This window comes from Palaemon carinicauda, chromosome 36, assembly GCF_036898095.1.
Source record: "Palaemon carinicauda isolate YSFRI2023 chromosome 36, ASM3689809v2, whole genome shotgun sequence".
In the NCBI taxonomy this organism is placed as follows: Eukaryota; Metazoa; Arthropoda; class Malacostraca; order Decapoda; family Palaemonidae; genus Palaemon; species Palaemon carinicauda.
Window position 1 is genome coordinate 23,096,786 of NC_090760.1, and position 14,519 is coordinate 23,111,304.

Below are 14,519 nucleotides of genomic sequence, written 5' to 3' on the forward strand. Positions count from 1 at the left end.
TCCATTTCTATTCAGTATGCTGAATAATTTTATTGCCATTAATTCTCATGCTGTCTGAAGAAATTGAGCGAAATCCGGGACCATTGCGTCATAAATTTCGTCTGCGTCGTATACTTTATTGCAATATTAGCGGTCTACATGCAAATATTCAAGATCTTCCCTTGCAGCCAGACAGTATGATATTCTTTTTTGCTTAGAAACTTTGGTTTCTCAAATGAGGCATTCATCTGAGCTCAGTGTAACTGGTTTTGAAAAGACAATAATTTTGAAATTATTATGACTGAGTACCCTGCTTCGCATAAGTCTTGCTATAAAAGTGGATGTCATGAGATTCAGGTAATGGAAGTTTGGGGCGTGCAAAACAACTTCTATTTGTGTTTGATCTACCGGAAGCCAGACTTGGATGATTCTCTCTCTCTCTCTCTCTCTCTCTCTCTCTCTCTCTCTCTCTCTCTCTCTCTCTCTCTCTCTCTCTCTCTCTCTCTCTCTTTGTGATTTCAGTGTTCACCATCGGGAGTGGTTAAATTTTGTTTCTCCCAATTCCTTGTGTCCTTTCCTCACTGAACTATTTTCCATGTTGGAGCTCTTGGTCATATAGCATCCTGCTTTTACAACTAAGTTTGTAGCTTAGCAAGTAATAATAATAATAATAATAATAATAATAATAATAATAATAATAATAATAATAATAATAAAAATAATAATAATAATAATAATAATAATAATAATAATAATAATATGGCCATTAGAGAAAATGATTTAGTATGAAAGGGTGGTGGTTTTTCATTACACCATTAGCCTACATCACACGATAAACTGTTACTTAAAAAGATATACGAAGACTCCTTTAATGAAGAAGACGTAAAATACCATAGAGAACAAGAACTCAAAAAAGGAAGACAATGTAGAGTGACAAATGGAATGCATATGGAAATAGAAGAAATGAAAGCAGAAATGACAACGTTAAATTTGATAAATGTTAATGCCAGAAAGGATTGCATAGGTAAACTTTCCACCTAGGAAGCTGTCATTATAATGAAGAAAATGTTGAATATAATAGACTTGACAGGAAGTCATAGATTTAAAACCCGGTATATTAGACAGGTTATGAAAATTAAGGATAAAACCATGTAAGCTATACTTTCTGTGTAGAAGGTAACTAAATGATAATAAGTTTTTTTTTTTTTTTTTTTGCAGATTGAAGCGCTTTGCACCTTCATGTCTAGTATTACAGTATGCCCACGTTGCAATCAAAGTATTATTACGACAGGAATACAGAAAATAAAATAAAGGAATTGATTAACCCACAAGAACCCTATGAAGAAGGATAATTTTATTAATGAAAGAAATATAGAAAATAAGAAAAGAACATACCTAATGGGGAGAAAAAGACAGAATGATATAAAATAACGACAAACTCGAATCTAAAAGACATCGTATTATTTACTATAGGCGCCGTTGCAGAGGTTGAGCCTCATCCCTAAACATGAACCTGGAATTTTTTTGGAAAATTTACTTGATTAGTCCATATACTGCTTTACTCTGCTTATATTTTCATAGCAATTAAGTACTAATTTTTGCCATTTTATATCATATCTTAAGTCCAGGATGTAATTCTTAAGCAATCAAGAATAATTTGTCTGACAACTGTTGTTTGCTAGCTTCATATTTAAACTTTGTTTACGTTTTGTCGAGGCTCGAGAATTCTGAAGCAAACGTGTGTGTCACCTATAGAATAATAGTTTTAAGGTAATATTATCCTTGATATGTGTTAAAATTCAGATAAAATAAGCATTAGGGTTTAGTTAGAATAATTCAAATGTGTATTTGTAGCAGATTTCTATGGTAGAAAGTAACTTATATCGGTACCTTAACCCACGAAGTGCTAGGGGAATGCCGCTAAAGGACGACTTCCGCATTATGAGTTTCATAAAACTAATATTTTCTCATTACAAATTAAATTACCCGGTATTTATATATCAAAGGAATGTCCCTGAAATGGAGATTAATAACTATTACTTAAATCTTACAGAAGTGTGAAGAATATATATATATATATTTTTAAATTGTTAAAATAAAAAAATGATAAACATGTAAGGAATTCTTAAGATTTTGAAGGCTTGATAAGATAGTTTTTTTATGCATTTTATTTTTTTCCATGTCAGAATGTTAGCAAATTTAGTGAACGATCATATGAAAATTTATAATAAATATACAAGAAATAATTGTGTTGAATGGGTGTGTTTATATGTGTATTTGTAAGTTTGTATTTGCATATGCACATTATGGCCAACACTATCAGGTTTTATTATAGTTACGGACTGGGAAAAGTTTCCCACTAAAAAATAGGGGTAGAATGTAGTTTGTTTGGACAAGCAATGGGGTGTATGTATGATAGCGGCCACTGCATTTATGGTTACAGCTAACTTAAAATACGGCAGTGTAAGGGGGGGGGGTCACAGGGGGGCGTTAGCACCCCTGTTAGGTAAGAAGGTAAGACACAGCTTGTAGGGTAGGTTAGTTGGGGGGGGGGGGAAAATTGGTATTAGTTGATGTCCATTTTTAATCCACAAAGGGAGGAACTGGCCACCGACATGCTTAGGCTCCCAGGCAATATCTTTCTTATTACTTGTCAAATCGTTTTTCTTTATGGGGAAAATGTTCTTCATTATTATCCGAAATACCATATGAAGTTATTTTATCATTTTACATGATATGATTTACCTTTACCACGGCAATATTTTGTAAGTTCAGCCCGGTCCGCACCCAAGTCACAGGTAGTTCTTGCTTAGTTTCAAAATTTCCCGATAGATAGAGCCCGTATTGTCCCAGGCTATGAAGCGTTAATTTTTACAATTTAATGCTGTCCTATCAGTATACGTTCTTACCTCCTGGTTAAGTTTGTAGTTGGTTGGGACACGTCCTTTACAGTGGCATTTAATACTGCTGTAATAAGTATCATGAAATGTTAGATAGGGAATAGGTCGTTATAATGCATTAGCCGCTGAAGCCACAGCCAAATTACTCGATCGTAAAATTTCCCCCAAGCATTGCTTCCTTCCTGAATAAAATAACACAAGTTGGGGGGCACTCTGTTCGCCTATCAGCTGGTGGCGCAAGCTTAGAAATTTAATGATGTTTGGCCTTATGTTTTCGCTAATCCTAACAATCTACAGTACATTCTTACCCCCTTGTTAAGAGTGTAGTTCGTTGGAACATGTCCTAGAATTATGCCGAATCACTAATTTGTTATATATACAACCAAAGGTTAGGATAGGCAAAATCTAGTTAAGATGTTTAGGAGGATTAAGCCAGTGTCAATCAGCCCACCCGAAATAGCCTTTCTTTTCCGTGCGCATGTAGGCCAGCTTTTGTTGGCCGCATGATTTTAAATTTTGAACATAGAGAGAGGCACGAAGTACGCCATGCAGGCTGCTTTGTGGCTTGATCTATGGCTAGAATCCTTGGGCTTCAAGGTCCGCTCCCACTGTCTTTCAATGGAGTCGGACAGGAAGACTATGGAGTCTTTCTTGTTGTCAGGTACCCTAACTTTTGAGTTTTTGTCGCACCACGTCATCAACTTGTGGGCTAATGCTATTCTCAAGAGAAGGGATACCGTAATTGGAAAATTCCCTAAGCAGGTGCTGAAGGTGGAAGTATCCCGGTTGAGGAATTCTACCCTTTAAGGTCCTGCTCTCTTCATAAAAGAAGAGATAGAGAGGGCTGCTGAGTGATGGAGGAATTCGTCTAACGATTCTCTCCTCCATAGGGCCATGACATCGAGGCCTTATGGTAGACCTTCCTAGTCTTCCCGGACTCAGCAAGCACCTTCCAGTTCTCGCCTGTCAACTTCTAGGTCCTTTGGACCTTCAAAGGTGTCTAAGTGGCCCTTTCTATCCAAAGGCCTGAAAGGGACAAAGTCCTAAAGAGGAAAGAAGGGAAGATAGGGAGATGGCCGAGGCAGTCACTCCCAGTAGGAATGGCATTCCTCCTCACCTACCACCTGTGGGAGGATGCCTACAGCGCCACTGGCAGAGGTGGCAGCCTCACAGGGCAAAACCCCAAACGGTCGAAGTGACCGCCCTAGGATTTTGCGTCCCGTTCATTTAATCTCTCCCTCCTCTGATCAAGGATCCAGTGTTGTTAGATTCCTTTGCGAAGTAATCAGTAAAGGGGCTAGCCCTTCTGGCAGAAGCCCAGACTATGTTGGAGAAGAGCGCTCTTCAAGAGGTCCTCAATGACTTCCCAGGCTTCATCAGTCGACTCTTTCTTGTGAAATAGGTGTCTGGAGGCTGGAGACTAGTCATCGACCTCTCAGCTCTGAACAAGTGTGTCAAACAAACTCTGTTCAGCATGGAGATGGAAGACACAGTCAGACAAGCAGTTAGACTACAGGACTTCATGTGTATACTGGACATAAAGGATGCATACATCCAGATCCCAATCCATCCATCTTCAAGAAAGTACCTAAGATTCAGCCTAGACAACAGGAAATACTAGCTCAGGGTACTGTGATTCAATCTTTCCACAGCACCCCAAGTCCTCACCAAAATGTTCGTCCTAGTGTCATCCTGGGCACACAGGATCGACATATGTCTCCTCCATTATCTGGACAATTGGCTGATCCTAGCAGACTCAGCAACCCTTCATCAGCACTGAGACAAAACTTCTGAGGCTTTGCCAAGATCTGGGGATCATGGTAAACCTTGAAGTCCTCCCTGCTTCCCACTCAAAGACTGGCAATCCTAGGTATGGTCATAGACACCTATCTCCACAAAGCCTTCCCCTCAAATGACAGGATAATGAGGCGAGATAGCTCGCAAGACCCTTTCTCAGACGAGAAGAACTCCCGGCCCAGATGTGGCTATGTCTCCTCGGACACCTATCATCCTTGTCCCGTCTAGTTCCCAATGGCTGCCTCAGGATTCGATCCCTCCTGTGACAGCTCAAGTCCAGGGAAAATGAAGCCTTTGATCCCTCTTACACTCTGATCCCCATGGGACCAGTGGAACGGATGGACCTTGGGTGGTGGGTGGCATACGAGAATCCGTGGAGGGGCGTAGATCTTTTCTCCCTTCCCCCTAACAATGCTGTTCTCAAACACTTCAAAAGAAGGGGGGGCAGGGGACCCACTTGCTGCACCACACAACTTCAGGCTTTTGGTCAGAGTCAGAGAAATATCACCACATAAATCTCTTGCAGATGAAGGTCGTCTTTCTGGCCCTTCAACAGTTCCACTCAGTGGTGGTGATGAGCGATAACACACAGTAGTGGTTTACATCAGCAAGCAAGGAGGTGTTTTTTCGCAGCCCCTATCCCATCTAGCAGTAGAGATACTGAGATGGGCCGAGATCCATATGATGCCACTCTGAGCATGTTTCATTCCAGGCAAAAGGAATGTGCTCGCCGACAATCTGAGCAGGGCCTCTTTGATAGTGATTACTGAAGGGTCTTTGGATCATCTAGTAGCCAACAAAGTCCTGACTTTGTGGGGTTCTCCGACGGTGGATCTCTTCGCAACGGTTCTGAACTTCAGGCTCCCGCTGTTCTGCTCACCAGTCTTAGATTACAGGGCTCTCTCCCAAGATGCATTCCAACAGTGGTGGGACAACATCGTCGTTTACACCTTTCCCCCATTCTGTCTGATGAGGAGGGTACTCAACAAGGCCAGAACATCAGTCAACCTCTCAATGACCCTGATAGCTCCAATATGGCATCATGCATAATGGTTCCTGGAACTTCCAAGAGAACTCCCACCACGACTCGATCTACTCAGACAACCACACATCAATATTTACCACAAAGCCGTAGCTTTGCTACAACTTCACGCTGGCGACTATCCAGCATCTCCTCACTCAGAGGATTTTTGCAATAAGTTGCAAACAGGATGTCTGGATACCTGTGGAAATCATCAGCAGCAGTCTACCAGGCAAAGTGGAATGTCTTCATTGGTTGGTGCCGTGGAAGGGATATCTCTCCACTCGATGCCACTATTCCAGCGATAGCGGTGTTTTTCGTGTATTTGCGTGAAGAAATGCGCCTTTCAGTTTCGGCGGTAAAAGGCTATCGCTCAGCCTTAAGCCTCGCCCTCAGACTGAATGGAATAAACATTTCCTCATTGCTGGAACTTTCCTTACTCATATGGAGTTACGAACTCACCTGTCCATAGTCGGAAGTGAGACCTCCCCCATGGAACGTGGTTCTAGTTCTCCGATCTCTAAAGAGACCCCCCTACGAACCATTATGCCAAGTAACAGATCGCCACCTGACTTGGAAGACGGTGTTCCTGCTCGCTTTAGCTTCTTCCAAACGAGTCGGTGAACTGCACAGTCTCTCATACGACATCGCCCATTCAAGGGGATGGGAGAGGTACGTTCAGCTTCCAGGTGTGTAGGATCCTAGATTTGACTTCTTCTGGATAATAAGTCTCCATTCCGTAACCGATGGCCCAGATCATCTGTTATTTTGCCAAGTAAGAAGTTTGAGGCTCGACCTTAAGAGGACAGCAGCAGCCCGCCCCCGAGTGAGGATCACAAAACACCATCTCTGGATGGATTTGCAGAGTCATCGATCATGCTCTGAATCCAGTTTCTCCTCCAGTACATCGACCCAGAGCTCATAGCTATGTTCCTGGCCTTCAAAAGAAATTACTCCGTGATACAGGTTCTATAAGCTGGGGTGGGGAAGCGCCAGACAACTTTCATAGCCCATTATCTGTAAGACATGACCCACAGGAGACTCGATACGTTCTCTATCAGTCCTGCGGTGGCTGCACAAGTTAGTTTAGTACCTCTAGCTCCTTATTGGACAAGTAGCAGAAGGTTGAGGGCTATGTTACCTGGTTTCAGTTGGCTTGAATGAAAAGGAATGACTGGCTTTTTGTTCCCATACTAACAAACCTTCCGTTATTTATGTGGATTATCTTTCAGCGGCAGCTGGAGTTAGTCATTAGACTATAATTGCGAGGTAGCAACCCTGCCTAACCACTTGAGCTGGTAGACTGGAGGTGGCTGGGGGTTACCCAGCCACCTCTATATATACTCTCACAGCAGTGAGAGACGTCATTTTTTCTTTTGGCTCGGTGGAGATTGGACGTGTCCGCTCTCCTCCTGACTGTCATTGGACTTTTTCAATTTTGCTTTTCCTTTTCAGGTGTGCTTGTCTTCTCTTGCGATGATCTTCATCATGCAAACCTGTTCAGGGTGCTAGGGTGCTGAGTGTGGGACTTTCATGTTGTCGTTGGAGACCGACCCGCACTCTTTGTGTCCTTACCGAAGGCATCGATGCAAGCAGGGTTTGCCCTGCGCAGAGTGTAGGGAGTGGTCTGGCTCCCAATGGGAGAAATTTGGGTGGAGTAGGAAGAAGACGTTGAAGCGCGACCATTCTCCCTCTGGGGCGAGCAGGGCGCGTTCTTTTTATTCTCGCACCCCCAAATCTCTCTCAAAAGCTCCTTCTCGCTTACGCTCTTACGAGGGACGATTGAGTAGGAGTGCAGATCGATTAACTCCTTGGCAACCCCGGGGTATGGGTGGGGGGTTGTTGCTTCCCCTAGAGGAGAAACTTCTCCTCCAGCTGCTGGCGAGCCATTCTCCCCTTCAGATCTGCTGTAGGTGTGGTTGTCCTTAGGGATTTTGGGACCCCCTTCGAAGGAGGAGTTGCTGCGTCGTCTTCAGCATGGTGCCAAGAAGGATCCTTATCTGGAGCCATCGACATCTCACGCTCTGGATCTGTGCGAGGTCCATCTGTCGCCTTCTGGCCCTTCCACGCGTGGACGAGGTGATTGCTCACGTTCCCCTCTCCAACGGCCCCCTGCTGACGTCGAACCCTCTCTCTATCTGGGACCTCGTCGTCTCCTAACCCTCAACCCTTTGTTTTTCCCCACAGGAACCCGCAGGATGCAGGTGTAGATCTTCTGGGGACCAGCGCTCCTACCATTAGCAATCAGCAGCGTGAAAGGACGAGCATCACCATGGCCTCGCCCTTCTGGACTCTCTTTCCCTGATCGCTGTTCGGGACGATTGGAAGATCATATGGATCATAGGTCATCACGATGCGAGCACTTCTTCTAGAATGCGCTCACACTCTAGAGCCTCGCGCTCACGAGACCGCAGGTTTCAACGCTCTCCTTGGAAGCGTTCCTCTTCACGAGGACGAGTCTCGTGATCGCGTTCTACACGATCTCAAGCAAAGTCTAGACCTAGTTCCAGACGCTTGCGTTCTAGATCTGTGGGATGTAGATCATGAGAACGGCGGCGTTCATGCTCACGAGGGTACCGTTCACTAGAGCGCCGTTCTTGATCGCGAGGCCGACGGTCCCGTTCGCTAACTAGGCATTCGCGACGTTCATGCCATTCTCGAACGAGAACTAGACGCTCTCGTTCAAGATCATGAACCGTGCGGTTTCGATCAATGTCTAGACGTTCCTCATCTAGAAGTAGGGGTAGGCGTACGCGCAGTCCATCAGTGTGTAGCCCCTCAACCAGACCTTCCAAACGACCTCGGAACGGACCTAAAGATGAGAATGACCATTCCTCTAACAGCCGTCCAGCTGAACCCTCAGTGGCTTTCGCCACCTGGGGAGTTGTAGCAAAGCATTCGCCCACGCGACGCTGTGACGCCTTCTCCAACTAGAGTAGTCCGTACTCAGAGGCCTCCTCTGCTAACTTTGTCGGACGTAGGTGCTTCTATTGGGCAGCAGGAAGGCGTTAGACCTTCCACTTCCTCTGTGACTCTTAGTGCTCCTGTTGCATCAGTTGACGCGTGAAACTCGCAATTTTGCGTGTGAATGTCAGGATTTCACGAGCAAATCAGTGATTTCCGCTAGCAATTCATGAGCCAGATATGTCGGAACTGCGAACAAGTGCAGTATCGACACGTTCGTCTCGTCCCTGTGCGTCTTCCACCTCCAGCGGAAGACCGACACCCTTCCCAGAAGGGTTAAAGGAGCCCCAAATAGGTTCGCGAATGTTTCTATTAGTCCGGACTTTCCTTCGTCTCCAAAGAAACATGTTCCTTTGCCTCAGAGGTTATCACCTCCGTCGACTGGAGCTCCTTCTAGAGTTCCGCCAAAAGAACACTCTCCTAGGGAATTCCAGGGTATACGTAGAGGTTCAGAGCTTCCTCCATATGTGATTACTTTCATGACCACTGTCCTGAAGACTGAATGTGGCTCCTACACCGTCACAACCTTCCGACTGTCTCGGTCAAGGCAACCCCTAGGATCCCCTTGGAACCCTCGTCAGGTTCATCAGTTGGGAGTCAGGTCCCTAGAAGGAAGTCGACGGCAGACAGCACGCAGATCACCTCCACCCTGATCGCGTGCTGAAGGCCCTATTCCTTCTGATCCTTATATAGCCAACTTACCTTTTAAGCCAGTGAAGGTAAAGGTCATCACTAAGAAGCAGAAGAGAAAGATGAAAGGCGTAATGTCACCTCATGCGATATCATCCATCCTAGGACGAGTAGGGACATAGGCTTACCCAGGGACACTGCAATCCATCCCTTCAACCCTGAAGAAATTGAGGTAGTGCCTCCGGACCAGCGTCCGGTTTCTATACCTCAGCCTTCAGCTCCCGCTGCCAAGGCTTCTTCAAGTGTCTTGAAGACCTCACAGCATCCCCCTCCAAAGACCGCGGAGGAACACCCTCTGCGTAGGGAATCAAAGGACGCGAAGACAAAACCTAAAAATGCTGCGGCACTGGAAGCTAGATTGGCTGAGGCACAGAGGCGGTCCCCTGTGATTCCGTTGACGACCCTGACCTACCCCAGGCTCTGGATGTGAGCTTGTAGGTGGACGACCCCCTAGACTTGGAAGATGAGAATCTTCCAAAGACGGCCAGTCCGAACAAAGGAAGTATTACGAGGTCGAAGGAGAACCACATTCCACCATGACCGTCAACCCTTCGGTAGAGTCCCTAACAAAGGGTTTCCGACTCAAACCCTCTCCTCTCTGAAGTCCTCCCTCTCGGTAGTTGAGTTCCTGAACATAGAGAGAAGCACGAAGTACGCCATACAGGCTGCTTCGTAGCTCAGTCTATGGCTGGGATCATTAGGCTTCCTTGTTCGCTCCCACGATTTTTTGGAGTCGGCCGGGAAGACTATGGAATTTTTCCTGCTGTCAGGTACCTGGACTCTTGAATTCCTATCGCACCACATTGTCAACCTGTGGAAAAACGCCACACTCAAGAGAAAGGATACTGTCATAGGTGGGTTCCACAAACTGAAAGTGGAGGTCTCTCTGTTGGGGAATTCCACCCTCGAGTGTTCATCTCTTCGTTATTATTATTATTGTTGTTATTATTATTATTATTATTATTATTATTATTATTATTATTATTATAAATTGCTAAGCTACAACCGTAGTTGGAAAAGCAGAGTGCTATAAGCTCAGGGGCTCCAACAGGGAAAATAGCCCAGTGAAGAAAGGAAACAAGGAAAAATAAAAATTTTAAGAATAGTAACATTGAAATAAATATCTCCTATATACACTATAAACACTTTAACAAAAAGTGAGAGAAATGAGATAAAATACTGTGCCCGAGTGTACCCACAAGTAAGAGATCTCTAACCTAAGACAGGGGCAGACCATGGTACAGAGGCTATGGCACTACCCAAGACTAGAGAACAATGGTTTGATTTTGGAGTGTCCTTCTCCTAGAAGAGCTGCTTACGATAGCTTAAGAGTCTCTTCTACCGTTACCAAGAGGAAAGTGGCCACTGAAGAATTACAGTGTATTAATTAACTCAGAGAGAAGAAGAATTGTTAGGTAATCAAAGTATTGTCAGGTGCATGAGGACAGAGGAGAATGTGTAAAGAATAGGCCAGAGTATTCGGTATATGTGTAGCCAAAGGGAAAATGAACCGTAACCAGAGAGAAGAATCCAATGTAGAACTGTCTGCCCAGTCAAAGGACCCCATAACTCTCTAGTGGTAGTATCTCAATGGGTGGCTGGTGCCCTGACCAACCTACTACCTACAAAAGAAGAGATTGAGAGAGGTCCTGAGTGATGGAGGAAATCGTCCAACGATTCTCTCCACCATAGGGCCATGACATCGCGGACCTATGGTAGACCTTCTCAGTCTTCACGGCCTCAGCAAGCACATTCCTCTACTCACCAGTCAACATATAGGTCCTCTGGACCTTCTAAGGTGTCTAAGCATCCCTTTCTGTCCTAAGGACAGAACGGATCCATGTCCTTTAGAGGAAAGAATGGAGGAAAGGGAGGTGGCCAAGGCAGTCACTCTCAGTAGGAATGGCATTCCTCATCACCTGTGGGAGGATGCCTACAGCACCGCTGGCAGAGGTGGTGGCTTCACAGGGCAAATCCCTTGGCGGTCGAAGTAATCACCCTAGGGTATCGCGTCCCACTCATTCAATCTCTCCGTCCTCTGATTTGGGATCCAATGCATCTAAGCTTTTATGCAAAGTTATCTGCAAAGGAGCTGGCCCTCAGGGCTGAAGTCAAGACCATGCTGCAGAAGGATGCTCTCCAAGAGGTCGTGGATGGGTCCCCAGGCTTCTACAGTCGAATTTTTCTGGTGAAGACGACTGGAGGCTGGAGGCCAGTCATCGATCTCTCCCCTTGAACAAGTTTGTTCAAGAGACTCGGTTCAGAATGGAGAGGACAGGCACGGTCATCCAAGCAGTTCGTCGAAGGGACTTCATGTGCACACTGGATCTGAAGGACGCATACTTCCAGATTCCAATCCATCCATCTTCAAGGAAGTATCTGAGGTTCATACACAAGGAAAAGACACACTAGTTCAAGGTTCTATGCTTCGGTCTCATGACAGCTCCTCAGGTATTCACCAGAGTGTTCGCCCTAGTGTCATCTTGGGCTCATAGGAACGGCATCCATCTTCTCAGATATCTGGACGACTGGCTGATCATAGCTGGCTTGGAGACAACCCTTCTCGTCACTAAGACATGCTTCTCGAGTTTTCTCAGGACCTGGGGATTCTGATAAATCAAGAGAAGTCATTATTGCAATCTTTACAGAGACTAGTATACCTTGGTATGATCGTAGACATTGTCCAAGAGAAAGTCTTCCCATCAGACGAAAGAGTACACAGACTGAAGGAAGTGGCCGCACCTGTCCTCAGGAAAGAAGTTCTTCCAGCCTCTCGTTGGTTGAGTCTGTTAGGCCATCTAACCTCTCTCATCTGTCTTGATTTCAAACAGCAGCCTCAGGATAAGATCCCTGCAGTGGCAGCTGAAGTCCATGTGGAACCAACACTCCGGTCCACTGGACAGCCAGGTTCCTATAACTCAGGATCAGGTGATGGATTTGAGTTGGTGTATGGTAGATGAAAACCTTCGAAGAGGACAGAACCTTCTTGTTCCCCTCCGGATTTAATGCTCTTCACAGATGCATCAAAAGAAGGCTGGGGGCTCACCTGCTGCACCATACAATCTCCAGCCTTTGGTCAGAGTCAGAAAGGTACCAGCACATAAATCTTCTAGATATGAGAGCAGCTTACCTAGCTCTTCATCAGTTCCAACAGTTGCTAGCAGGTCACTCTGTAGTGTTGATGAGTGCCAACACCACAGTAGTGGCTTACATAAACAAACAGTGCGGTACCTTTTCACAGCCTCTATGCCATCTTGCAGTAAAGATCCTCAGATGGTCAGAAGAACATTCAGTGTGTCTTATCAACTCGCTTCATTCCCGGCAGGAGGAATGTGCTCACAGACAATCTGAGCAGAGCGACTCAGATAGTAGGCTCCAAATGGTCTTTGAATTGTCAGATAGCCAACTAATTCCTGACTTTGTGGGGTTCCCCGACTGCAGACCTGTTCGCAACATCTCTGAACAGCAAGCTTCCGCTCTATGGAAAGATGCATTCCAACAACGGTGGGACATGGACAACATCGTGTTGTTGACGTTATGGTTTCGAAGAGCTCGTCGGCTACCCTGCCAGCTGCTCCTGCGACTGTGTCTTCTCCATCTTCCGCTGCCGAGGTCCGTTCTCCTTCCCCTGAGACAACATCGACATGTTGTCGACGTTATGGTTTCGAAGAGCTCGTCGGCTACCCTGCCAGCTGCTCCTGCGACTGTGTCTTCTCCATCTTCCGCCGCCGAGGTCCGTTCTCCTTCCCCTGACGAACATCCTTCGAGGGGAGAGAAAAGTCTGTGGAGCATCCCTTCGACGAGTGTTTCCCTTTCCAGTAAAGGGTCTCACATAGAGACTCCTCTTTGGAGGCTTGCTGTTGATCAGCCTGCTGATCCCACGTTCGCACATAGTCGATCGGCTGCAAGAGTCATTTCACCTCTTTGCCTCCTCAGTCTTCTTCTTCGGAAGAAACTGTCCATCCTGTCTCCTCTGGTTACCGACCTTCACCTCCGTCTCCGGGGATCGCTAGGCTCCGAAACTTTTCCATGGAGGGGTTCTTCCTCTTTGAGCCAAGGGACGTCGAGCAGGCTACGGAGAGGCGGAGGAAGTCCAACACGGATTCCCTCCTTCTTAGAGCCCTTGTAGCTCGGCCCTACAGAACTCCAGCCCTTCCAAGACAATCCATACGAAACCATCAACTATTAAAACGGCAGAGGTTTCTAAAACGGAGGTGTCGTAGAAGCCCTTTCCTGTCAAGGATGGGAAAGGTAACGAGTCCAATCGTGGAGGAAAACTTCAGAGAGGTGGCGGTAGACACCTTAAACGCAAGGAGAGGTTGTCGCCCTGCTTGTCCACCAGTAGGGGGATGCCTACGAAGTGCAGAAAGAAGGCTAAGTGCGATCTTTCTCCCTCAGGGGTGAGGAAAGCTTGTTCTTCTTCCTCTCTGGGTAACCCCCCCCCACCATCCCTATCCTACTGGCTCAAGTGGTTAGGCAGGGTTGCCACCTCGCACTTTTAAGTCTAATGGCTACCTTCCAGCATCGCCCAAAGATAATCCAAATAGATAACGCCAGGTTTGTATTCGTGATGCAAGAAGTGCCCTACAAGTTTTAGAAGTTTTTAATTCTAGTAACCCAGTAGTTTTAAAGATTTTAGACGGGCTTTTAATTATTGGCCTGAAAGGTATATCAGTTTGATTTTGCTGGGTTCCGATGCACGTTAGTGTGTCGGGAAATGAGGTGGCAGATTCGTTGGCAAAGAATGCTGCAGCTGAGTAGCTACCAAGAAGGTATCCCATTCCCTCTAACAATTTTTTATCTACTATTAAAAATTTTATTTATAGTAATTGGCAACAGCATTAGGATAAGTTAATTGAAAATAAGATGAGAGAAATAACAAATGTTATATCCTCTTGGAGGTATAACGTAATGCCCAGAAAGTGGGGGACTACTCTTTGTCGTCTCTGCATTGGTCACACTCAGATGACACATGAGTTTCTGCTAAAGGGCCAACACTAACCATATTGCGATGACTGTTTGATACCCTTGACAGTGATGAATTTGTTGACTGAATGCCCCATCTATAGCACGGAAAGAAATAGATATCTGTTTGAGGCTTTAGGATGGCAGGTTCATCCTTGCCAAGATTCCTGGACATAATGTGTCGTACAATGGTAGCGCATTTT

At 45.6% G+C, this 14,519-nt stretch overlaps 1 protein-coding gene across 1 annotated transcript in view; it reads left to right on the top strand.

Moving 5' to 3' along the window:
• The first annotated feature begins 1,610 nt into the window (after positions 1-1,610).
• Positions 1,611-14,519, top strand: part of LOC137628397 (zinc finger protein on ecdysone puffs-like) — a 92,250-nt gene continuing 79,341 nt past the window's right edge. The window contains exon 1 of the mRNA XM_068359547.1: positions 1,611-1,749. The gene's annotated coding sequence lies outside the window, so the exon portion shown is untranslated. The remainder of the gene's footprint in view (positions 1,750-14,519) is intronic.